Source organism: Dermacentor andersoni, chromosome 4 (assembly GCF_023375885.2).
Source record: "Dermacentor andersoni chromosome 4, qqDerAnde1_hic_scaffold, whole genome shotgun sequence".
NCBI lineage: Eukaryota > Metazoa > Arthropoda > Arachnida > Ixodida > Ixodidae > Dermacentor > Dermacentor andersoni.
This window is the reverse complement of record NC_092817.1, coordinates 97,603,702-97,630,289: the sequence shown is the minus strand read 5'-3', so window position 1 is coordinate 97,630,289 and position 26,588 is coordinate 97,603,702. Positions and strand designations below refer to the sequence as shown.

Here is a 26,588-nt window from a genome sequence, read left to right as displayed (position 1 = left end):
ACCTGCAGACGAGTGACCGCTGATGACCAGATGCAGATGTCGTCGGCGTAGATTGAGACACTCACTGTTTCCGGTAGGGATTCGGCCAGCCCAAGAAGTGCGAGGTTGAAAAGAATAGGGCTTAGAACCCCACCTTGGGGAACTCCTCGGCATGTGTAGTGGTCGGTAGTCGGACCATCTTCCGTACGTACGAACATGGACCTTTGTGTCAAGTAGTTTCTGATCCATCGATATACTCGCCCTCCTAGTTCAATCGTCAAAAGTGCGTCTAGAATGGGTTGATGGGAAACGTTGTCGTAAGCGCCTTTCACGTCCAGAAAGAGCGCTACTGATAATCGTTTCCAAGATTTTTGCTGTTCTACAGATGACACTAAATCGATGACACTGTCAATCGATGAACGGCCTCGTCGAAATCCCGCCCTAGAATCAGAGTAAATCTTGTGGTGTTCTAGGTACCATTCGAGACGCATGAGGATCATACGTTCCATAAGCTTCCCGACGCAGCTTGCAAGTGCTATAGGCCGATACGATGCCAGTTCGAGCGGCGACTTTCCTGCTTTTAGTAGCGGTACCAGGCGGCTGCGTTTCCACTCCTGTGGGACGACACCATCTTGCCATGAACTATTAAAAAGGCTGAGGAGTTCTCTTCGTGCTTCTCGGCCTAGGTGGCGCAAAGCAGTATATGTTATGCCATCGGGCCCTGGTGAAGAACACCTACAGAGCGCCATAGCAGCTTCTAATTCTTCCCTAGAGAATGGAGCCTCCATGCTGGTATCTCGTGGACCGGGGATGTCGCCTAAAGCCATGTCAGGGACTAAAACTGTGCCGCCGGCGATTTGCGCGCAAAATTCCTCTGCAACGTCTATCTCGCGGCGGTTTTGATAGAGAGCGAGGGCGTTAAAAGGGTGTCGTTGCTGGGGTCTTGAGCAAAGACCCCGTAGGGTACGCCACACACGGGACAGTGGCTTGCGGGGGTCTAGTGACTCGCAAAAGCATTTCCATCTTTGATCCGCTAGCTTATCCATTCGGCGTCTTATCTTGTTTTGCATGCACCGAGCTTCTCTGAGGTCAAGAATTGACTTTGCGCGCCTGTACCTCCTTTCAGCACGGCGACGTATTGTACGAATCCTTTCCAATTCAATGTCATTCTCTGTACGCTTTTTCGAATGTGTGAAGCAACGCGTGCATTCTTGCATTGCGTCTGCAATTATGTCTTCTAATCTGCGTGCGATATGTTTCTTGCAGGTGTCTTCTACTCGATCTTGAAAGACTGACCAATCGATTTGACGAGATACATCCGGTAATGCGGCGTCTAGACCATTGATTCTCACATAGGTCGGAATATGATCACTTCCATGGGTTTCAATATCAGTGAACCACTGCACGCTCGAAGTCAGGCAACGTGACACCAAAGTCAAGTCAAGGCAGCTACTGTACGTTGTTCCTCGCAGAAATGTCGGACTTAGGTCATTTAGAAGACACAGGTTGTGGCCTGATGCAAAGGATATTAGTGACCTGCCCCTCGAACTTATCCTGGAGCTTCCCCATATATGGTGGTGAGCGTTGAAGCCCCCTGCTATTATCCAAGGACCGGGAGTAGTAGCCATAATATCTTCTAGTCTTTTGCTGTCAAACTGACTTGTTGGGGATAGGTAGACGCCAATAATAGTAAAAGACAGCCCCTTCTTTTTCACACTGACACAGACGTATTGGTTAGCGTCGTGTGGCGCTACGGGTTGCGAAAAATACGTAAGGTCCTTGCGAATATAAACCAGAACCTTACTACTACGGGCACACGTTGTTGAAACAAAAGGTTCATATCCTGATAGTCTTATCGAGGCTGATAAGTTCGGTTCACAGATCACCAGTATAGGAAAGTGGTAGTCAAACACGAAATGTCGAAAATCCGAAATACGTGACCTTAGGCCTCTCGCATTCCATTGGAATATGGAGGCACTTCTGACATCATCCCGGAACGATCGCTGTTGCTGTCGATGAGCCATGGTTCTGCTGTAGAAGTTCTCAAGCACTGGACTTCTGAAGGCTCGCTAGAATCGGATTGATGGCATCCAGCACTTGCAACGCACTTCGAGCTGTTGGTGTCTGTATCTTGTCCAGAAGAACACGAATAGCACTCACCAGAGAGCTGATCATGACAACAATTTGTTGATCTTGGTCCGTCAGTTTATCAGGAACAGTCGAAGTGTCCCTTGCTGTAGAAGTCTGATTTCGCTCAGTAGGAGCATGTAGCCTCGGGAGTGCTGGCCACGCGTCAGCAGCAGGGCTGTTCGTTGCATCTTTGTCCTTTGAGCTGACTGCGTTTGGCCTGGGTGGAAGAGTGGGTGGCAGTGTACGTGGCTGGCGCTCTGCAGAGGCTTTGGAGGTTCGTGATCGACGTCGGCGACGCGATCGTCGCCGCCTAACAGATGTTGCTGCCTCTCGGTGAGACGAGTGGTCTCTAACCATTTTCCTCAATATTGCCATTTCCTTGCGAACTAACGGGCATTCCTTCGAGGAGGCATCGTGAGGGCCGCTGCAGTTTGTGCACTTCAGCACACTGGCTTCGCACGTGTTAGTGGTGTGGGGCCCAGTGCAGCGAGAACAGACGGTAGTGTTCTTGCACACACTACTCACATGCCCAAACTTCATGCACTTCCAGCACTGCAGAACTGGCAGAGTGTGTGAACATCAGTCACGGCTTGGTTCACGGCATAATTCATGAACACCTCGGTTATCGGCTCTTGTGTGCGCAATGAATACCCAAGATTTTGAACCACCGCCAGAAGACGGAGTGGTTCTGGCTGTCTTGACTCATCTGATCCGGTATCACAATGAGGGTGACGACTTCTCTGCAATTGTGATCGGGGACGAACCATGGTGCCACTGCTACAAGCCTGAAACACGACGGCAAAGCTTACAGTAGAAAGATTAAAATTCACCACCCACAAAGAAAGCAAAGGCCGTCATTTCCGGCGGAAAGGTGTTGTTGACTTTTTTTCTCGATCGTCAAGGGCCATTACTGATAGAATTTGGTAAACCCGGAGAGACCATCAATCGTTTCCGATATTGTGAAACGCCGGATAGGCTGCATGTCGTAATCAAGAACAAACAAAGTGAAAAATTGACGAATGGTGTCATCTTGTTCCATGACCTGGTTATGGTGCTGGGCTGCTGAGCACGAGGTCGTGGGATCGAATCCCAGCCACGGCGACCGCATTTCCATGGGAGCGAAATGCGAAAACACCCGTATACTTAGATTTAGGTGCACGTTAAAGAACCCCGGGGGGTCGAAACTTCCGGAGTCCTCCACTACGGCGCGCGTCATAATCAGAAAGTGGTGTTGGCACGTAAAACCCCAAAATTTAATTTTTAATTGTTCCATGACAATGCCCGTCGCCACTTTGCTGATGTAGTTAATATAAAACTGGCAAAGTTCAAATGAGAAACGCTGCAACATCCGCTATACAGCTAAGACCTGTCGCCTTGCGACTTCCACATTTTGGGACAAATGAAAAAACAGCTGAAGGGAAACAGATTCGTGTCGGACGATGACGTGAAAGAGCCAGTTGCAAACTTTTTGAAGCAGCAACCCAAGGAGTTTTATGATACGTGAATCACGTCACTCGCTAGTCAATGGGACAAATGTCTAAATCCTCATGGAGACTACTTTCAAATAAAGTACCCCGTTTGTCATATATTCGCATTGGATCACTTTTATTTGACTCGCCCTCGTATATTTTGCAGAACGGTTTTGTATACGTGCTCTCTGTTGGGAGAATAATTTCGGTGCAATTACTCACGATACACGACCGGTGACAGCTGCTCCTGCGTAATACATTGGAATAAGTGACAGCGTCATTGAGATTTTTCGCTGGCCTTTGCATATGTACAAAAATCTAAACAAGATTCTAGAATAACAAAGTTTCATGAACATATTTGTCCTCAATTTGTTCATTTCATGGCTTTACATTTTTCATATCAGTGGCATGCACTGCTTTGCTGGTTTCGAACTGATACAGTTCTAAAGTTCGTGTGATATTTTCTTTACTTATTAAATAGACAAAAACATGGAAGCTATAATATCAGTTATTTGGGCAAAATTATTGGCTATACGAGTATATTTTTATGAAAAAATACATATTTTACTTATTTTGACAGCGCGTAGCGTTCACGAATTCGTTTGCAGCATCTTTGGCAACGGCAATGCAGTTATTATTCATGTACTTGATCCCTCGACAAATTCTTTAAGAGGAAGCTTTAGCTCAGGCCCTAGTACGACGCGGCCTATTCAAATACATGTAAAACACAGAAACGCTTTTCTGAGATAACCTCTGGATCGCTTTTAATAAAATTTGTTGCATTTGAGAGCGAAAGTTAAATTCTATTATCTGTTGAAAGTGGAATTTCGATTTCGGGCCTGCATTTTGTTTAAAATATTTTGAAAAATTCGGAAGTGCGAAAAGAATAGAAGCAGGACGTTTACAAACTAATAGCTCTGCATCAAGAATAGACATAACGGTTCTGTGAACGGCGTCTATTATACGAGTCAAAGCGGACAAATTTGGTATGTCAAATTGTATCTTACGTGAATTAGTTACCTAGTGTACAAGGGTTCTGCAAAAACCATATTTCCATAATACAAAATTTTTTGAGATTCATGTATAACATGTCAATTTTGTCCGCTGTAGAAGTATTATTAGATGCGATTCACAGAAATGTGATATTTTTTTTAATTGTTGAGTTAGATCTTTAAACGTTATAGTTTCGTTTTCTGGAAATTTACGATTTTTGCCATTTTTTATTAAAGAATTGAATAAAGAAATGAAGACTTCGAAACAAGAATTCAAGTTTTGCTTTTAAATGCAACAAACCTCAAATTTGGTGTAGTGGTTGCGGAGAAAAACGAATTCTCCTTCTACATGTATTTAGATAGGAGCACCCGAGCTAAAGCTTCCTCTTAAGGAGGAGGCCAAGCTGCAACATGAGCGACCCCCCCCCCCCCCCCCGAACAAAATGTATGGCTACTCCACCGAGAGTGTCCGAATCACATTCCCCCCGACGGCCCCCTCGAAGCAACAAACCCAAACATGAAATCTTCAGGCCACGCTTGTGTGTCTTGCAAGCTCAGGAAGCGAATTGAGGAGCTTAAAATATACCATAGCCACCATATGCTAAGTGGGTCTCCTCGACTTGTCACCCTGGGCTGTCCAGGACTGCCCGATATGCTTCATATGCAACGCTCATTGGCTGAAATCAACGCCTCGGGCGCTTAGGGACTGTCATTGACGGATAATTGAACATGCCCAAGCAGCTCCCTCCGAGTAACGGGAATTGACCAATCTTACAGGCAATGTTCTTGCGTCCTTCGAAGGACGAAAGCAATAGGTGATGTCCTAATGTCACCCCAGCAACGGTTATCTCTATAGAGAATCTCGAAGACCATGGTTTTTCGAGTCGAAAACGACTGCAAAACCAAAAACACGTCATGACAGCCATGACATTATAAGAAGACAATATATACAAAAATAGAAGGAGGAGGAGGCGGCGAAAATAAAAAGGGAAGGCAGTGACGTGAATCATAAATGCGTCTGGTTGCATGGTTAGCCTACTCTGGGAGACGGGAAAGAGAGAATATAAAGGTAATACAGAGAGAGGGAGGGGAGGGGGAGGAAAAGCCGCCATGGGCTCAGCCACGCGGAGGCTCTGTGCGATTCAAAGGCGTATACATAGGCCAGTCGCCAAGAACACAAAGTCCAGTTACACACACAAGTGCACGGACTAAGCATATCCATTCATAACATACCACATGAATAAACATTTGACAACCCAACAAACGTAGACTTATATCATACATGTACCTTTCAGCGCACAACAACCGCACGTTATTCTGGTTAACCACCCTGCATTCTGCTTTTCTCTTTCTTTCCTTCAGCGCACCCCAAAATTTAACAAAAGACGAAGGTACTGGTGTTTTCTAAGAAAATTTTTAGAGCGGTAAGCACTTTTCTTTGAAGCCCCGCTGTTGGTCTTGGGCCAAGAATTTTTTTTAGGGTAAATATTCGTCGATTGCTTTCTTCCTACTTCAAAAAAAGCTATTCTTGTAGTTTTTTGCCTGGTGTCAGTTCCCTAGTTTATTCGAACGGCTAAAACATTCATTCATTCATTCATTCATTCGTTTCTCACAAGTTTGTCAACCATGCGGGCATTTCGACAACGAAGTTCGCTGATCCACAATACGGTGACGAGAGACGCCTCCTTCGCGTCCAGCCCCTGTGGTTCTCATAGGCGATGAAATAATTTCGCGTTTCGTAACTGCGTCTCAATGTAGCCCACAATGTCTTTCATCGTTTGCTACCTAACAAGAGTCTCTCCTGCAGCACGGGGGAGACAAATTATGGGGAGCGACATAAAGTAAAAGGAAGGCATGATTGCCAACTTAGGACATCTGCGCTTGTTGTGTGCCCTTAACGATGCACCCCCGCCCCCCGCCCACCCCCCTCTTTTCTTTTTTCCTGTTTTCTTCACTGGCTAGCCCATTAGGCCGACGAAAAGAGCACATTCTATTTGGAGGGTTGCGCGGGAGTGCAAAGGCAATTGCTGCAGATTTTTGTAGGGCTTTCGAGAGGGGCCCCCGCGTATTTGCACAAGTTCCAAGGGCATTATGGCGACTTTCAGAGAGCTCTTGCTAGAAACGTCTATAGCAAACACGCTTCGATAGCTTGACAGAAACTAAAACGTAAAGGACGGCGCATTTTAATCTAGCGGGAGCAACAACGTACGCACTAGCTAAACTTCGCACGCACTGTGCTTCTTTGAAAAGACGAAAGCAATCACCGAGCCCACATTTCACCGGGAGTTGCATCTGACAGGGCAGCTAGGCAGGCTTACATATTACTGAGAGTTGCATTTGACAGGAAAGCTAGCGGAAGGCGGGGGGACACTAGCTGTATGCGGAGTACTAAGCGATCCGTGTACAAGCTGGCCTAATACTGAGCTGTATGGCTTGTGCTTCACTTCAGAAAAAAATGCAATGTCAACGTCGACCGCCATACGGCGCAGATGATTAAGTTTCTTCTGCACACGACGAGTGCCGTGGTTCACTGATATGAAGCAAAGCTTTCGGTTCAACGAAGAGAACCACTGTTTTCAGACAAAAAATTGTTGCACGATCACAAAGTATTGGGTAACTCATTTTTTCCAGTCGAATGGAGTTTGGCGCCAGTACCACTAATCGTTTTCCAGAATGTGGTCGCGACATATTGCGATCTCTAGCTCAGATTCAATGGATTGGAAGAAAGTTTTAGTTTATAACCGCTTTACCTTCCCTATAGCTATAGACGTCCTTGCTTTATACCAAACACGTACTATGGCTGAAATACAACGAGGATGTGTGGGTCTCTAAGTGTTTTTGGGTGATGACTTGCTTTTAGTTTGACTATACTTTGGAATGCACTTGTGTAGAGTTTCCCTTCTGATTTATTGCAAAGTTTCAGCCACTTGCTGTTGGTCTAGTTGTGTTCAGAGGTTAGGAGACTGCAATTTCCTAAGTGAATGTTGTAGCTGTGCTGATAACAGCGCCATGTAAGATCAGGCTGAGTTTTGTACTATCGGTATGATATGAAGCAGATTTTGGTGCTCCGAATCTGCAACATTTCAAGTCTAACTTCAGGTACAGAACAGTGCATGAGCCCGAAGGGAAAATGAGTAGCCAAGACACCTTTCCTCCACAGCCGTAGTTTGTCTAGTAGATGATAACGTAGTCTTTAATGGTAGCATGATTCCGCGAGCTGCAGTTCTTAACGAACGAAGGGCACTGACAATGTCATTTGATTCTGCGATGGGTAAGAGGGACACCGGCGGACCTCTAAGATAATCAGTTTCCGTGAGGAGTGCTACACCGACATTATCTTTCGGGTGCGCGTAAGCCATCAGCATTGCCGGTGAAACATTATCATATTGTAATTACGGAAACGAACCACCTGTATTATTATTTTGCTTCTCTAGTAGCAAGAAACGAGTAAATAGAAGACATTTACAACTTTCTGCAGGCTTTACCACTGGTGCGTTTTCCTCATACTGATTTACACGCCCAACGTCATTACCATAATACCATGTCATCGAGCACCGAAAGGGGTTGACGTAATACAAAACGTTTGCAGGATATTCTATGAACTTAACTTAAGGTCATATGGTGTATTTTTCCTAATTCAGCTGCCGCAATGTTAGGCACTGTCATCCCGAGTCGTGATGCAGAAGCGCAACGTCACTGTTTTAATACGACTAGGATTCTTAGGGTATTTCACGCCCTTTCCGGCAGCTATCTATTTATTTATCTACACATTTATCCATCTATATATCTATCTATGTTCGTTTGTATCTAACCGTTTTTCCACCTACCAGGTCACTGGATAGTCCGTGGTAGAATGGGCTGCGCGTTGGGCTGCTGTGCTGAGGTAACAGGGTTCAAAACCAACCATAGGACCAAATTGGACCTCTGAGTATGTGGCAACGTGTACATACATACGTGCCGTTCTTCAACAAACATCTGTCACGCCAACATGGGTCACTGTATAGACGCGGGACTGGACAGGTACCGCTGTTCGAAGATACTCCTTGACGCCTACTTGGAGCTCTCGTTATGTGTCACCTGGTCTGCGCTGAGGGAACAGCGCTTGAAACCAACCGTGGTACCATTGCCAATTGACCGATGCTGCAAGTGGCGACGGGAGCTCGATAGCGATTACTCTGTCCGCAAGCGGCATCGCGCATTGGCTTCTTGGTCATTAATCTCTGTCTCCTTAATCTGCCTCGTTAATTCCATGGTCACGAGAATCCACCACGTATAATTACTAATTAAACTCCTGTCGCGATAAAGAATGCTAATCACATTACCATCGCCAGACCTCTCCACGAGATAAATGCGCCGCCAGTTCTTGGGCTGCATGACTCGCCAAGCATACAGTTGGCGTCAAAGGGTAGCGCGGCGCCTCATACCAAAAGAAGCTGAATACATCCGCAGCATGCGCATGCAGCCAGCAATATTGATCTGTATTTTGGTTTGCAGCACATGCGGAAAGCACAGCAACGTGCTATATTTTATTGACTTCGGGCAAAAACTGGGCAGGTATGCGGCTTTCTTGACGCCATCTACGCCTGCAATATTATGCAACCAACTTTGCGGATTGAGTTCAAGCGTCGCCGTGAAGTTTACGCCTTCCGCATAGTTCGTGTAGCTCTACAAAAGACCCTTGACAGTAAAGGGAAAACGAAAGCGCTCTGCGTGTGTGCGTGCGTTTGCGCGCGTTTTGCCCAAATGTTACATGCGTACGTATAACGCTAGAACAAGAAGGTAGGATTAAACAGCATGTGTGCTGTCTTGTTCTTATAAAAAGGGGGAAATTTGTCTTGTTGCTGTGTGCCCTGCCTCTTTGTTGAATATGTCGCGCCACAGCAGTGCTTACTGCAGTCGTGTACCCAGCCGCCCAAGCTGTAGTTTTCATATGTAAAACAGCGCCAAAAAACACGGACAAGGGAGGACACAGGACGAGTGCTCTCCGTGGTAGAATGGAACACTTTTTTGGCGCTGTTTTAAATATGAATGATCCGTACCAACTAGCTCGCGCACAAACCCTTCTGTGTAGTTCTTTTACTAGAAGTTATTTTGCCACTGCACTTAAACGGTGAACTTTGGTTTCAATATAGCAGCAGTTTCTATTTGTGGTGAATGCCCCAATCAAAGGAGGCTTAAATATCCCCATAAAATATTTCTAAGGAGGACAAGTCTCCAGGTTGGGCTACTGACACATACGTTAGACGACCTTAAAGACTAAGATATGCACTACAATGTGCCAGTCTACTCCTTCCCTTCCTGGATCGTGGTGCCTCGTTCTATCTTCCGCTAGAAGCATTTATGTGTTTTAGCTTCATAAATTTATTTGACATCTTGTGCTGACGAAGTAAACACTGAATAAACGTGTGTTTCTTTGTGATTGAGCAGCGACTTACAACAACATCGGTCAAGAAATCTCACCAGATGTCTAAATTTCTAAAGAAGGCGCCCTAACATAAAAATACTCAAGCGTTGCTACCCAATAAGTTATTAAAAGGGTTGCACATATTAAGCAGCAGAAAGCTGAGCAGTAACTTGACATGTAAACAACTTTCGCCACTCGAAGGTTTTTTTTTTTTGTGTGTGTTGAAGGGAGAACGTGCCGATTGAATTAAGATTGGAAAATTGCTGCGCAAGCACAAGAAGAGTGCTATAGCCTGATTTTAGACAAGCGCGACAAACGCAAAAATAGACAAACGCGAGAATACCGCGTAGAAACGCCGCGGAATCAGCCGAAAGGAACCCCCCTTCCCCACCCCGAAAAAGAAGATTTAAAAACGTGGTGAACTGACCTTCAAAAACATCCTGATCGCTGGAGGAAGCACAACAAAGTTTGCGAAATCAGACAGCCTACGTATACCACGTGTCATTGATGTTGCGTGCAAGACAAGTGAACAAACTGGTTTGAACAACGCTGGAAGGTTACGGAGAGGATATGATAAAATGCCGCCTATGTAAGCATTCCTTTAGTGCGCAGTAAGCAGAACAGAGGCGAAACCATGCCAATTCTTCACAGCTCATGTGATGTCTTTCCCTTTGTTTCCTGCTGTGCTGGGAACTGGAATCAATTTCTTATTTCATGTCTATCTGAAGAATAATCGCGTTTTGTAGGCGCAAGCAGAAAAGCACTCTCGGAAAGAAGCAGCTAGCTGTCCAGTTCCTTTTTCTGACACGCTTCGACGCGAGGCCCCCGATAATACCATTCCACTCCTTGCTCTCCACCAATTCCAATTTCCCAGTCTGATGAAATTGAACTGGCATGCTACGAGGACAAAACGTACATATATTAGTTATGTAACTACAGTTATACGTTTACAGCTACACATAGAGAGAGAAGTAAGAGTGCTGTCATGAAGTCTACCTTCCTTCAAAACGTAATCCAACATTCCATAAAATTCTGGACATCTAGCCTTGTTTGCCTCCTCCGTTTATTACCCGGAAACCTTCACAACCAGTGAAACACGCTGATGGGCCCAGGTGCTCGCATTTGGTCGAAGTAAGCGTATCATTTTATGTGCTGCCAATCGGTAAGGCCGCTCTTGAATCTTCTGTGCAAGAAGGTTTTGCTGTTGTGTTGCGCTTATCCTATAGCAGTCGCGTACCGCCTTCTTTCATTTGTATTTTATCCTCCCTCTTCTTTCCGTCTCTCAGTGCAGGGTAGCAAACAGGATATTGCCATCTGTTTAACCTTCTTGTCTTTCTTTTTATTCCTTTCACTCTCTCTCGCTCTTTTTCCCACCTGTAAACCTAAACATACCAAATTCGTAGCTCTTACGCTTTTAGCGTGGTTTATTTTTGGGATCCAAATTCAACATTCCGAGGACTACACAAAATTGTGACACAGGCGAAATTCGGCGGCCAATCGATGGTGATATGAGTGTGGGGAGATGAGAACTCGCTCTCCGTAGCCACACGCACACACACACACAAACAAACAACAACAAAAAAAGAGTGGACTGACGATTGCCTTATTCCAGATCTAGGTCATGCAGTGCAATTCAGTTGTATAACGTCTGCGCGCACGATTATTGGAGTGAGCAGTTTTGTAACTGTACTTTAACGATATTTTGTGCAACAGGTCTCAAAAATAGTGGTTGTGCTACTGCAATTGCGCATTCTTTTCAACGGAGCTGCTTCGCGTAATGAAGGTAGAGACCTTAGGAAGCTGACAGTCCCACTTCGTGTTGTTTACTTTTTTTTCGTGAACTGTACATAAACAAGGAGAACGAACACAAACAGGTGTGCCCTCACAATTGAATTTTATTGCACGCACGCACGCACGCACACACACACACACACACACACACACACACACGCACACGCACACGCACGCGCACACGCGCGCACACACACGCGCGCACACGCGCGCGCACACGCGCGCACACGCGCACACACACACACACGCACACACACACACACACATACACACACGGGATAATATACCGGGTTGTCCATGTTAACGGAAGCATGCTTATTGAGGAACTCCTGCGGAAGATGTCGCCATTCTATCGCATCAGTCTGATTACCTTGAGGAGGTGGACACCACAAACAGGACGAATTGCACAGTGTTGTTAGCTAATTACCAAAATTTCAGTGATTATGTTTGTACCTTCTTACATTACGTCCATGGGCCAATTACTTAATTGACGCCGAGCAGTAATGGAGTAATATTCCTTTACCAATCAATTTAGCAATCATTTATTTATTTATTTATTTATTTATTTATTTATTTATTTATTTATTTATTTAGTTATTTATTATACCCTCAGGGTGAACAGACATTACAGAGAGGAGTGGCATAAAATACAGAAAAACAACAGTATTTTAACTACAAGCAGCAGCACAATGTTTCTAATTATGCGATAATTGTTTAGAAGAGGCAGAATGCATGTTACAAAAAATACCATATATACAAAGGAGCAGTCCAGTGTTTCTAATTATACAATAATAGCTATAAAGAGGCACAATACAGCAAGATGCTACAGAACATTGGTTAATGAAGTCGCACATTTTTCATGATCTGAAATTGTTACTACCATTTTGGGAAGGCAATTCCAATCATTTGATGCGCGTGGTATGTAGGACTGTAGGAATTGTTCCGTTTTACACAACGGAATGCCGACTTTAGCGCGGAATGCCAACTTTTACCGGCGCTTAGCACCGCTTTCAAGAAACACGGCTTAAAAAAATCTGTTACGAAACACGCTAAAGTTCCAGCAACGCGGAAAATGAAGTTTTGTACATAGAACGGTGATGGAGTGCTTCCAACCATATCACGGGCAGAGCATAGGTGCTGGCGTCGACGTTTCAGTCAAGTGTTTCGTGAAACAGCGCGCGCAAAAAGGAAATACATTATCTCCTAACGCTATTCAGTACGAGATTAAGCACAGTCGTTCATGACAGTGCCAAGCCCAATTGGCCTCTGAGGCACGATCAAGTAAATACGTAGCACTGGTAAAGGATCACATATGGTCTAGCTGTTGCGGTATTTATTTAAAACGACCGTGAAAAACTACCAAGGCGTCTGACAGGAGAACGGGGCAGCGCCGCAGATTGATGCGAACTCGCCGTAGGCATCAATGTCAACTTTGCGAAGCACCCATCATTATAGCGAACTGGCATCAGTGTCGAAGTCGTTACTGATGACACGAGCTGCCTCTATCAAAGGAACTCTCAGGAGAAACGCTACAGCCTATGCAGTACTTAGCTTTGTTCCATCGGCAAGAAAAAGTCGGTTCTATTTCTACTTTCGCATTTTTCAATCGGCCTGAATCTGAAGTGCCTGTACTATAAAATCAGGCACGTCTATGCCGACACGAGTGCAGCTGGCAATTTAATCTGTGTCAGGACGGACGTACAGTAAACAAAGAAAGCAATTTTCTAAGCGGACACACCTTCAGAGGTTATCTTTTCGGATAATAAATTTTTCTTATTGCCGTAATATACGGCACTTCGAATTCTATTGGATACGGCACGCAACGCTGCAACGGCGGCTGTAATAAATGTGCCAGACCGAACAATTTACTTTTATTCGCGACCTTTCAGCACTTCCGCCTGGTCTGTGTTTGCTTGCTTTCTTTTCCTTTTTACTTCGTTGTGTCCTTGTAACTGGTAGCTCAGACAAAACAAGAAACGCTATCCGTCGTGCGCTGAAATTGCGATTAGCTGGGCTTTACAGTTACAGCGCGCGCACCTTCAGCAAATTAACATGATGGTTGTTCCAGCCAAAAGATCAAGACACTGCATTCCAAGTGGCAGCATAATAAAGAGATAAATAAACGTTAACCGCAAAACGTAACAGGTCACCCCGTTCTGGTAACACGAACGTGACACGACTACATGCGCACGGGGTGTATGCTCTTTAGAAGGGTTTGTCGCAGTAGCAATCACAACGGCACTGCAGCATTCATCGTATAGGGCACCGCGACAAGAGGCAATCCACATGCAGAAAGCAGGAGTTCCCAAAGCAGGAGCTCGTATATAAGCTAACGCTTTCCTCAAAGTACACCACATTCGCCAGCACACTTTTCAAACCATAACACTTCTAACATAACACGTCTATGCCGACACGAGCGCAGCTTGCAATTTAATCGGTGTCAGGATGGACGTATAGTAAAAAAAAAGCAATTTTACAAGCGGACACACCTCCAGAGGGTATGTTTTCGGAGAATAATTTTTTTTATCGCCGTAATAAACAGCACTTCGAGTTGAATTGGATACGGCGCACAACGCTGCGACGACGGCTGTAATAAATGTGCCAAACCGAACAATTTACTTTGATCGCCGACACGTCTTTGACGTGAATTTCGGTCACTGCATAGGTGCCACTGGCAAGTGCGTCTCTTCAACCTACATAGCTCATTTAAACTTGCATGACTGAGTATACGAAACTAGGTGTGTGCCAAGCTGCAATGAACTTCCATGACGAGAATTTGGGTCACTGTACATGGGCCACCAGGTATGTTGCCCTATTCAATAAACCTTGTTAACCCCAACTTGGATCGCTAGGTATGAGCCACACTTCGATGTTGCGAAATTGGAAGGAAATCAGTCAAGTAGTCTATTATAAAAAAAAGAAAGGTGTTAATGCAATCTTGATAATTTCACCATTCCGTCTGCTCTCACTGGTGCGAAAGATCATTGTTAGCCACATGCGCTGATCGCTAAAGAATAGGCCTTTTTTAACTGAACCTCGAGAAAGGAATTTAGTAGGAAAAGATGGTGTAGAGTAACGATAATTTTATAGCCAATAGTCTTTTTACGTCCCACGGACGCCGTAGTGGAGGTCTGCGGAGAATTTTGCCCAACTGGGGAGCTTTAACGTGCTCTACGATGCACACGGACGTCTTCGCAGTTTGCCTCCATTCAAACTACCATCTCCGGAGCCGGGGATTAGCCCGCAATTTCGAGCTGAGTATGCCTGCGCCTTAGGTGCTCAGCTACCCCGAAGGGTGATAGAGTAAGGTTATGCAGGCATATGAATGTGATGAACCCAGATATGTGTGCAGCGATTTCCACTACTGCCGGCTGAAATTGCTTGTGGCCCAGGTTTAAGAGTTAGTAGCTGAACTACGGCACTCCACTCCGTAGTAGCTCCACTACGGCGTCAGCGGCACGTAAAAAGACTATTGGCTGTAAAATTATCGTTGCTCTACCCCGTTTTTGCCAACAGATTTATTTTCTCGACGTTCATTTACAAATACAGAAAAAGGTAATTTTTTTCCACAACTAACAGCCCACGTGGCTATCAGTGATCTTGCGTACCCCTGAAAGCAGACAGAATGGTGAAATTTCGAAGTTTTCCTCACAATGCCTGAACCTGGGGGCGGCCCACCATATTTTTGAACTGGCGGTTACATCCTCCACAGCTGTTTTTCTTTCCAGAATCCAAATAAATGAAGGGCGCCTAGTGATAACGCAAAAAAATGCAACATATTGAGCAATTGTAACGCATTTGCAGATTCATGCTTGACACTGCAAGTTGAGAAAACTTGAATATGATGTTAAGCGAACCGCAATATCGGCCGTACAATTTTTTATGACGGGGAGACGAGTGCGTAGTTACTGCCAATTACCCAAAGAGGAGTCGCCAGTGAAAACACTCCTAATTCAAGAGAAAACCATGATTATTACAGTTTTTAACTCTTGCGGATAAGAAAGATTGTTGGGACCATCTGGAGAACTTTCGCTGTGTTACTTAAAGGCTCATATTATCAAGCCGGAACTAACGCGAATGGAAAGAAGCAGTACAAAGCATCTCTTGTGCTTAATTTTCTTTGCAGTTGGGATGTGCGAAAGCCCTGCTGAAGCAGCCAAAAAGAAGCTAAAGGTGGGGTTGAAGTGAAATGCGATAAGGCCACTTCCTGGAACGCGGTGGTTTATTTCTTTTTTTTTTTTTTTACAGTGTGCCAAGAACCGGAATATGACCTGCCACTATTCGACAGTGACGGACGAGGTTTTGTTAGTTCTGTCGTATTGGATCAATATGGCGCGGAACTGGCTTTTTGCATGTACACCTCGCTTATCAGTCAATGACAAATGATCTTGTGGCCTGAATTGCCCCTCGCGTAAGCCTCCCAAGAAGAAAGACGAAAGCTAACCATTTGCAAGCGCTTATCTTGATCGATGATGGCTGCTAATGTATCTAGAAAATTCCAACGTCAACAAAATAAATCTGGAAGGGTCTTGGGCAGCCAGTGAATTATGGCGTAAAATCAACTGAATTATTCAGTCAGCATTTACAACAGACAGCCTTCCAAACAACGGGATCAGGGAAAATTACTACAAAATGGAAAGTATTTGTCGGACAGGAAGAGTTTACGAGTTTCTTTAAGCGTCGCGCAGTGATCATAAATGACTGCTATAAGACTGACGAGATGCATACCAATAATAACACGCAGCGCACATGTTTAATGAAGCATGGCAAGGCATTTGAAGGAGAAGAAGACAAAACATAATCCGCAGTGAGTAATCCAGCGACATGAAGAGTACTCTGTTTATTAGGTGCAAGCTTGTTACAGAATTTGGCGCAACAGGCGACAAGAAGCAGTATGTGGGTAACTTTCTTTGTGGAAAACCGCAGCAACTCTGTGGTATTCAAGAAATATCAAGTCGAGAACGAAGCAGCCACTGACCTTCCCGCACACGTCACGAGAGGTGAGGTTCTGAATTTCATTCTGGGTGAAGCCTAAGCGACTTTTGGAGTGATATTCCGTGAAAGTAAATATTCCGCTGCGTCTGTTCAACAAGCTGGAGTTGACAGCGCTAGAAAGAACTTTCACGCTCCGCCAAGCTCCATCTGACAGGCTACCGACAGTTTTTCAAGCCATGTCAATTCAACAACAGCCAATTTCGCTGCAAAGCTCTATTATTGAGACTCTCACTTTTGCTTTAACAAAGCGGGCAAACCATTGATCATAAATAGTATGTCCTGAAACATTTGACCGCTCAACCAACAGTACAGAAAGTGCATCGCTTTCTATGAGCAAGCTGCGAAGAATAATGAATGGCTGTCTGATGGAGACCTAGTGATAAACATGCGGTCATTCCTTAGCTGGATAGCAAGAAAGTCGCGTGGGTGGCGACTTTCGCAACAAGAGCCTGAACCTAGATTTGAAGGGTAAAAATTAAATTACATGGTTTTACGTGCCAAAACCACTTTCTGGTTATGAGGCACGCCGTAGTGGAGGACTCCGGAAATTTCGACTACTTGGGGTTCTTTAACGTGCACCTAAATCTAAGTACACGGGTGTTTTCGCATTTCGCCCCCATCGAAATGCGGCCGCCGAGGCCGGGATTCGATCACGCGACCTTGTGCTCAGCAGCCCAACACCATAGCCACTGAGCAACCACGCCGGGTATTTGAAGGGTAGGAGAGCTTCTTTCTGACTTTCAGCGAGAATTCGGTTGAGTGGCTGCATGAGGCACTATTTTACTGTTTCAAGTCTAGCACGCCACTCGAGTATTTTCTGAAGAAACAGCGACTACACCTCACTGAACCTGGATTGTCGCTGTCATCGCTTCTTACGCTCATCATGCACGGCTTACATAGAGATCTGGAACGACAGGTTCTAGTAAAAAAAAGAAAGGTTCAGAAATGCTAGAAGCCCTCTTGGAGCTATACTAAAACTATTTGCGCATTCCTGGGCTGAGCGAAGTTACAAGAATTGACAGGCTTTGCAGGAACGTCAAGCGCCAATTGCTTGGACGAGAAGTGTCCGTCAGTGTAGGAATGTGTCAGATCTGACTTTGGCGTGATCGTCGCAAGACTTATAACTCCCGTACCGAAACCCACAGAGTCAAAACCTGAAGAGCAGAAAGAAGCAGAGGCAAATTCTGAACACGTCTTCTCCAGCGAATGATACCGTCCAACTTATGTCCTCAAGTTTATTGCATATACAACTCGAAGTGAGACTATGCGAGCTCTTGTAGACAGCGCATCTTCGGTTTCAATTATAAAAAGAAGCGGAGCCAAAGTAGAGACCATAGTTACAGGAAAAACAGAGGTTGTGTTATGCTACGATGGGCGTGAGAAGAAACACCACGAATGATTGCGTCACAAGCTTAAGATGAAGCTTTAGCTCGGGCCCAACTCTGACGCGGCCTATTCAAATACAAGTAAAGCGCAAAAACGTTTTTCTGGGAGAACCCCTGGACCGATTTTAATGAAGTTTGTAGCAATTAAAAGCTAAAAGTAAATTCTAGTGAATGTTTGTCAGGGATTTTAGATTTAGGGCCTGAATTTTGTTAAAAGAATTTTCAAAAATTGGAAAGTTCGAAAAAAAAATAGAAGTACGACGTTTACAAATTAATAGCTCTGCGTTAAGAATGGATATCGCGGTTCCGCAAACGGCATCCATTAGATCATTTAAAGCGGACGAATTCAATATGTCATTTTATATCTTACGTCAATTTGTTACGTTGTTTAGAAGTTTGTTTCAGTTTATTATTCCTTAAATACAATACATTATAAAGATACAATATACAGACGAGGGAGGGACCCTCGGTTAATAACAACAATGTAGAGATGTATTAAAGAAGAGCAAACTAACTAAAACAAACGAACACAATCGCGAAAATATAACATAGAAAAATAATATAAATGAAAACAAATTCTATTTATATAAGCCTGTAGTGCATAAAAAACCGTCAGTACACACAAATGACAAATATAGTGTAATGAATGACGTACACTTAGTTACACATATAGAACAGCTTAAGAGCATACTAAATGTATGAAAGGATGAAGATTTAATGCTAACGGCTAAGTCATTCCACAGTTTTATAGCAGCTAATGATGATGTCATTTTTCCATAGTTAGAATGAACCATAGGTAGAACCATAGGTAAGTAGTAGGGTTCTGCAAAAGCTGTATTTCCATATTACTAAATTTTTTGAGATTCATGTGTGTCATATCAATTTTGGCCGCTTCAGACGTACTATCACATGCAATTCACAGTATAGCATTATCATTTTTCATTGGTGAGTTACCGAGTTGTAAACTTGGTAGTTCCGTTTTTTGAACATTCTCAATTTTTGCCAATATTTCATAAACAATTGACAACGTAAAAAAAGAATTCAAAACCAACAGTCACTAGATTTTCATTTTTTCTTTTAAATGCAACAATCCTCGTCAAGTTTCGAGCAGTGATTGCCGACAAAAATGAATTCTTCGTTTACGTGTATTTAGATAGGAGCACCGGACCTAAAGCTCCCTCTTAAGTAGCATTGACGAAGTGCAGAAATACTGGCACTGGTTATGGAAGGCATTGAGTATGACTTTCTACTCACCCGTCCAGACATGAAGTTCCTGAAGCTAAACATAGACTGGGACGACACTGTGTCGGTGAGCCAAGACGTGCATGAGCTGCCACCTGTGGGAAAGGAGAAAGAAATTCGCATTTCGAAGAAAGAAGATTGCATTCCTATAATATATACCGAATTATACTGTTTCGGAGGCTATCCTCCAGGTACTACGAAGTTTGAAGTTCCGTTTAAACTACTTGACACAACTGTAGCACAGCAGAAACCTTACAAGACCACGCCACAGAAAAGAAATCACGACTGAAAGAAGAGCTTGCGAAAATGTTGGACGCGGGTATTATCCGTCCGTCCGTATCACCATATGCATTGCCGATAACAATAACACTCAAGGAAAATGGAAGCCTCTGATTCTGCACAGACTACAGAGCAATTAACAACCAGATACAGCTCACTCCATTCCCTATGCATAGGATAGATGGAATTATTGAGAACACAGATAGATGTACTTGTTTTTCTAGGATACACCTCTCTAAAGGCTTTCGGCAAGTATCGCTTCTAGAGGATACAAAGCAGTATAAGGCATTCATAACTGCGTTTGACATCTCCGAATACAACCGTCTCCCCTTCGGGTGGCTTCAGAAAATAATAAACATGGCTCTGGATTGGTTCAGTGGCCGCTTCTGCAATGTCTGCGTAGAGGATATTATTGTGTATAATATTCTCCAAAAGCGAGGGTCTCCTTGAACAACACATGGCACATATCCTCGCAGCTTTGTCGGAAGCCAACCCAAAGTGCAATTTTAAAAAAGAGTGAATTCCTAAAAAACAATGTAACATTCGTGGACAAATCTAGATGACACTACGAAGAACACAGAAGAAGACTCGGTGGTTCGCACTGGATAACTCGTGAAATCATTTGATGTTCACTCACACCACGTGTTCTTGGTTTGGCAGGACATTTTAGAGCATTCATTCAATACTACGCTCTCAAAACTGTCTAACTAGATTAGCACAAAAAGGTGTACCATTCTGTTGGACGGGTGATTCACGACGTGGCCTACAAAGATCTTGTGCAAGTTATCTCGTCTGATCCAGTCCTCAGACTTCGGGACTTTGCTCTACCATTTGAGCTCAATACAGATGCCTCGCACAAACCGAACGGGAGCAATACTATACCAGCGAGACGCAAGTCAGCCGAATAATTGCCAACTAAGTGTCACTGGCTACCATAGCTTCACATTTACCAAAGCGGAAGTGAACTGCACGACCACAACGAAGGACTCTTTAATGACTCATTGCTAAATGCGCAAAATTGTTATCTAAAGCTACACACAAGGACAAAGAAGGAAGCTCTGACTTACTGCTAAATTCGCAAAGCTGACTATGAAAAATAATGATACTGCCATATTGCCCCCTCACTGCGCGACCTGCACCTGTGACGCGCAATTGCACCTTACCAAAATAATAGTAAGGAGTAAGAACGCATGTGCGCGAGAGAGGTTGGAAGCGTTTTTATCAAAAGAAGAGGTAGCGCATGCGTGAGTGACTCTTCTATATCGCTGTTTGGTGCTAAAATATTTTTTAATAATCAAACTCATTAGAAAGTTCTGTGAGGATACGGGGAAGGTTATCTATCTATCTGTATGCGCCTGAGCATTTGGGCTGTCTTGTAATGCTATATTTTGCAACGCCCAACGTTGCAACAAACTATGTGGTGGTCAGCGCTCGATCTTTCTGTGTCTATCTTCTTGTGTTATGTCCTGCTTCCCAATTTTGCCCATCTAGCAATCAGCGAATAGGCTGACTGCTAAATCAAGCGGATCATTTGAAGTTAGTCACATGGACTTCGCTGAACTCTGAAAAATATCTGAAGGTGTGAAGAAAACGCAAGCGTTTCTGTTGCGTGTGGATTAGTTCAACAGGATGGTAGCAGCAGAACCGAGGAAGGATGACGTGAACAGTGTGATCTCCTTTTTAAGCCGCAAGATGTTTGACAGCGTGAAATCATTAGTGCCACACAATAAAGCTGCCTTTCGGAGCCGTCGACTTAAGGAATGAGCCGAGTGATGTGCAGTTGCGCTCAGGTTTACTGCACCATATCACCCAGAAGCTAACAAGCTAGCTGAGCGAGCTATCCATGGCATCACACAGTACATAAGTATGTATCCAGACTTCCCAGGTGCATGAACGTACTGCCTTGAAACGGCGGTAAGTAATCATAACTGTTCCTATACAACAGCTCTGGGATGCACACCGTTCTTTGTTGCTGCTGGGAACCCAGCTTATTTACCAATCGGCACGTCTCTACGAGTTCAAGCTATGCTGCAACTGACCGATAGAAGGCAGGGATGTTAACCAGTCAAGAATCTGGTTGGCTACCCTACGCTGGGGGAAGAGAGAAGGGGAAGAGAGAGACGGGAGAAATAGAGGTTATAGAGACGTGCACGCACAGTACTTGAGTCAAAGCCGCTCGTGCAAACCAGACGTTCTGCCAAAGCACAAAAGTGCCTTCACTGCCTTCTGAGCCGATGATCGGTAGGGACGGTACTCCAGTACTGTCTGTTAACTCAGAGGACGATCATCTAACTTCCTCAATGTGTTAGACAAAGATTGTCGTTGTGCTTGAAATTGAGGACAGTGACACAATAAGTACTGACTGAAGAGAGAAGAAAAGCTATAGAGCGAAGTGAAGTACCGTGAAAGAATGAAAATAAACTTTGATTTAAAAAAAAAAACATAGCGATACCAAGAATTGAGGTTGGAGACTTGGTGCTAGTGAGAAAAGGGTTGTCGAACTCAGGCTCAAATCACAGAAGGCCATGAGGACCACTCTCTGTTGCCAAAACGGCAAACCACAGCGAATCATAAAAACTGCTTGGTAACTATGCCCCAATGGCACCGTTGAATCAAACCCTATAGCAAGCGCTTTTAAATATCATCCCAGGAGGAATGAAAACAAGAGCGGAAGAAATCAAGTGGGCTAAAGCAGTTGAAGTAGAAGACAGAACATAATCCGCAGTAAAGGGACTAAGGGCGGAGGAGAATAAAGAAGTTAGAAATGGCGACATCAAGAGTGCTCTGTTTATTATGTGCGGCCTCGTTACATTTAATATCTCCGACCCACGTGCAAGATGAAGGAAAATGTTGCATTCCGTTTGTAACTTAACTATAATCGGTTCCAAACGAGTAGTAGGGGTCAAACACCTGCGAGCTGGTTTCTAGATCTGCGGAAATTCCCGTTACGCTGCTTCTGAAAGTGGTGCTTTAGGTATAACCACGCTGATGTATACGACAACTCAGTCATCAATCCGCACTCGTATTATCCAATAACTTGCTGCTTGTCATCACCAGTGAAATTATTGTTCGCTGATTTTGAGGCACATTATTTATCGATTTCATGACCACCGTGCTAGACTGCGCCTGTCCCTGGACGGTACTCCAAAAACAATCCAAAACCAATAGTTTCATCGGCAAGAACAAAGCAGCGAAGGCCAGTGTGCTTATTTTTCAGCGTACTTGACCGACAATTAAGAACTGCATGTTTCTTTGAATAACACGCTAAACGACGCAGAAGTTTCTGCTAAATAGGAAGTACTGTTTAACATAGACTTGCAAATTTCTGCTGCCGCTCACTGTTATATCTAACGGCGAAGTGCCTAATACATATGCAGTACATACAGTAATAATCATTAGCAAGCATTGACAAAACACAACAATATGGCGGGCAATATGGCGTAACAATATTCGTTACGCGGTGGGGCAGGAAATGAGTTTTATTTTCCTTTCTTTTATTTTTTTTTCTACTGTTACCTTTACCGTGTCTGCTTGCTCTCAGATTAAGGATAGGTTGGTCGTTAATAAGAAGCAGAATCACACGTCTGGCTTTTGACATACTTGAGCAGCGTTCCTGTATATAAACCGTGTGTCACACAAGAAGCGAGTAAACCGGTCATTTCCTTTTCACCGCTTACGTGTTTTGCATCCATCGTATAAAGGTGCACACACGATATGCAAAATGTACTTGTTTTCCGGATTCGCATCTTTCGCATTCTGCACAATGGTCCGACGTCTTCTCTTTGACTTACGTGTCTCGCACTCTGCACGCTAGGGGGCATGCACGTCGCTCTCAATGGTTCCCAACCGCAGTTATCCCCTGCTCAAAAAAGGCCATGACAGCTTATCGCTGTGTAACGGCGACTTCATATTGCCTGCGGGTCATGCTGCGACCGAAAAGAGCTGCCGGTGAGGCTCATGGAGAACATTAGAACTAATTACCTAGTATAAAGTAGATAACTATAACAAGTTGACGAGAGAGTGGCAGCGAGCAGTCTAATAAGCTACAAACAATTTGTTTTAAATATTCGTTTAATATATTTTCGTTAGTACGATGCATAAAACCCAGATAGACATTATATACACAATCGGAGGTCCTGAAGTATAAGAACTGCAGAGGGAACCTCCTAATAAAAATACAACAGCGCGTCAAAACAATTACGGTAAACAGTAGCATCGCGTTAATCCGCAATAAGGACAAAATAGAATGCGCGGAAAACAAAACTCGAGCACATTAGCGCAATGTACCTGCAAGGACAAGGCAATGTAACTGACTTCTTACGTCATTTGTTTTACTTCTTCCTATGATAAAGCATATTGCGTGTAATAATTCTACCTGCCCTAACACTTTTCTATTTGAAGGAGAGAGTATGAGTGCAACCGATATAAGTTTATTTATTTATTTATTTATTTATTTATTTATTTACTTATTTACTTATTTAGTTATTAATTACAATTATCACTTTTTGGAAGCTTCCCCCATTTTGCGGTTTGTCCGTCCGTCCGTCCGCCTGTTTCACGCCGACATGGGGCACTAGGTAGGTCATGGTCTAATGGGTCATTAGGCCATCACTATGAAATGTAATGACCATGGCCATGTAATGGATCAGGGCTGAGGCAACCAGGTTCGAAACCAACCATCGTACCGAGGGAAGGGAAGCGCAGTCGAGGACGGCAGAAAATTAGGCGGTGTGATGCAATTACTAAATTTGCAGGCGAAGTTGGAATGAGGTAGCGCAAGCGAGCGATAATTTTTCATCGTTTCGTCCTGCAGTGGACATAAAATAGAATGATGATGACGGTGATGATGATAATGATGCAAAAACTGACATTTCTTCCAGTTGGTAATGATGAGTGCAATATATTGCGTAATTCAATAGTGAATCAACGTAACCCTTCTCCGCGAAGCATAGTCTAAGTATCTATGCAGTAAGCCGTACGCTACCAGCTGTCATCCCATTTACTCACCATATTTCTGCTGCGCGATACTGCTGTGTAATGAGCCTGATTTTGTTGCCTTAATTAAAGGTTACTTTCTTATATTCGTGTTATTTGTTACTGTCCTGACGGCATTTTTATTGTCTAAATGAAATTTCTTTGTTACTAATGATTTCTCCCCCTTCCACTTTTATGTAATGCACTGCTAGCATCTTTTAAGAGTAAATACATGATGATGATGATGATGATGATGATGATGATTGAATTACTACCTTCTTGAAGAGGTCAAGGTCCGATTTACTGGTACACAAAGGCAGCCTGTTCTAATCATTGCTTGTTTTTATGAAAGAAATAAATTTCTATAACGTTTTGGTTGTCTGAATATGTGCTATGTGTACTTTTAAGGAATTCTCCCGACGTCAAGATATTGTTACGGGGAGAAAACGCGCTTCCCAATCTATTTACAGAATATATAAAACGGGCAGAAGATAGAAATACAAGATGGAGCCCGTGCACAAGACTATCGGCGATCGTCGTCTTAGTCAATCCTCTCATCATCGTTTGCTCCTGCAGAACCTCGTAGCAATATAAATCCTACAGGCTTCATATAGTGAGAATACAAAATGGCAAATACACTTGGAACGACGTAGGCGCACAAGGCATAACTCAACACAGCGCGTTTGTGTTGTGTTTTGCTGTTTTTTTTTTCTTACGTAGTTTAGCGTAGCTTTGAGGGCGTGATGTCCGTAACTTCTAGTTTTCTTTGAAGCGCACACACAGTTGGAGACGATGAAGTGGAAGGTCACTGTTCGAAATGTTTCGTGCTCAACCCATATTTCAGCCCTATTACCGTTGACACAACCAATAATTTTATATGTCATTGTCATGAAACATCAACTACATAAAACCTCAAATCAACTCCCCAACAAAGTGCTACATCTATGAAAATAGCGTTCTTTATCTTTTCTGTTTCGGTCTTTCTTGCATTATTTCACTTTTCTTTTATGCTGCTATTCTAAATGTGAATGAATTTATGCTTAATTCAGATGAAACACATGCACGGTGAAATAAAACATTTCATCTGTGTCCTCAGCATTACTGCTAGTCATGGGTTCATGCAGTTGTTGTATAACTCACGCACACTTTTGTAGAAGAGGTCTACGTTTGATAAAAACAGAAAGGCAAAAGAAAAGAAAATTAGAACAATTGTTTCCATATGAAAGTACATACATTCTGAAACATTAAAGTACAAAGCAGGTATAGCCCGTAGAACAATGCAATATTAGTGCTTTAGAATACAATTACGTATGATTGAGATTTTTGTGGGGAAAATGATAAGCGAGAAGCATGCATCATGCGATTGAGACATAATTCTATATTTTATCAATTTTTTCAAGGGACATGATAAATTCTTACGTTTATTTATTGCAAAAAGACGTTACAAATCTAAACTTTCTATCGCGAGTGGAATAATATTCCATATATTAGTTCCTACACACTGTATAGTATATTTCTCGTAAAGGTTATGTATTGGGGGTAATGTTGAAAATATCTTGTGCTTTGCTACGAGAGTATTTGTAAGGTGTTATGAAGATAATGAACTGCCGGGGTTACTACTGAATAACAGATTTTGCATTAGACAAGTAGTCTTACAATATTTAGCAATCTGAAATGGCATTATATCACGTGATATAAACTGTGGCTCACTATGTGCTATAGAACCTGAAAATTTCATGATGTGGAGTGCTCTTTTTTAGTCGCGTATTAGGAGTTTAAAGAAACTGTCGGACTAATAAATACTGAATTGTCTTTTCGGTGCAACGTCCTGTAATTCCTAAATCAAATCCTCTCAGGTTCTGTACTTCAGTTTTACCTAGAAGAGCAAGCAGTACTTCTTTCAAGCTTAACGACGCTATTACTAATAACCCGGCCTGTTGAAATTTGT

The 26,588-nt window shown here is 43.5% G+C and overlaps 1 long non-coding RNA gene across 2 annotated transcripts in view; it reads right to left on the bottom strand.

Annotated features, from left to right (window-relative positions):
- Positions 1-26,588, bottom strand: part of LOC140217116 (uncharacterized) — a 164,758-nt gene that overhangs the window by 24,033 nt on the left and 114,137 nt on the right. For both annotated transcript variants that reach the window (XR_011893620.1, XR_011893619.1), the window contains exon 2: positions 19,400-19,482. This is a non-coding gene — a long non-coding RNA (uncharacterized lncRNA). The remainder of the gene's footprint in view (positions 1-19,399; positions 19,483-26,588) is intronic.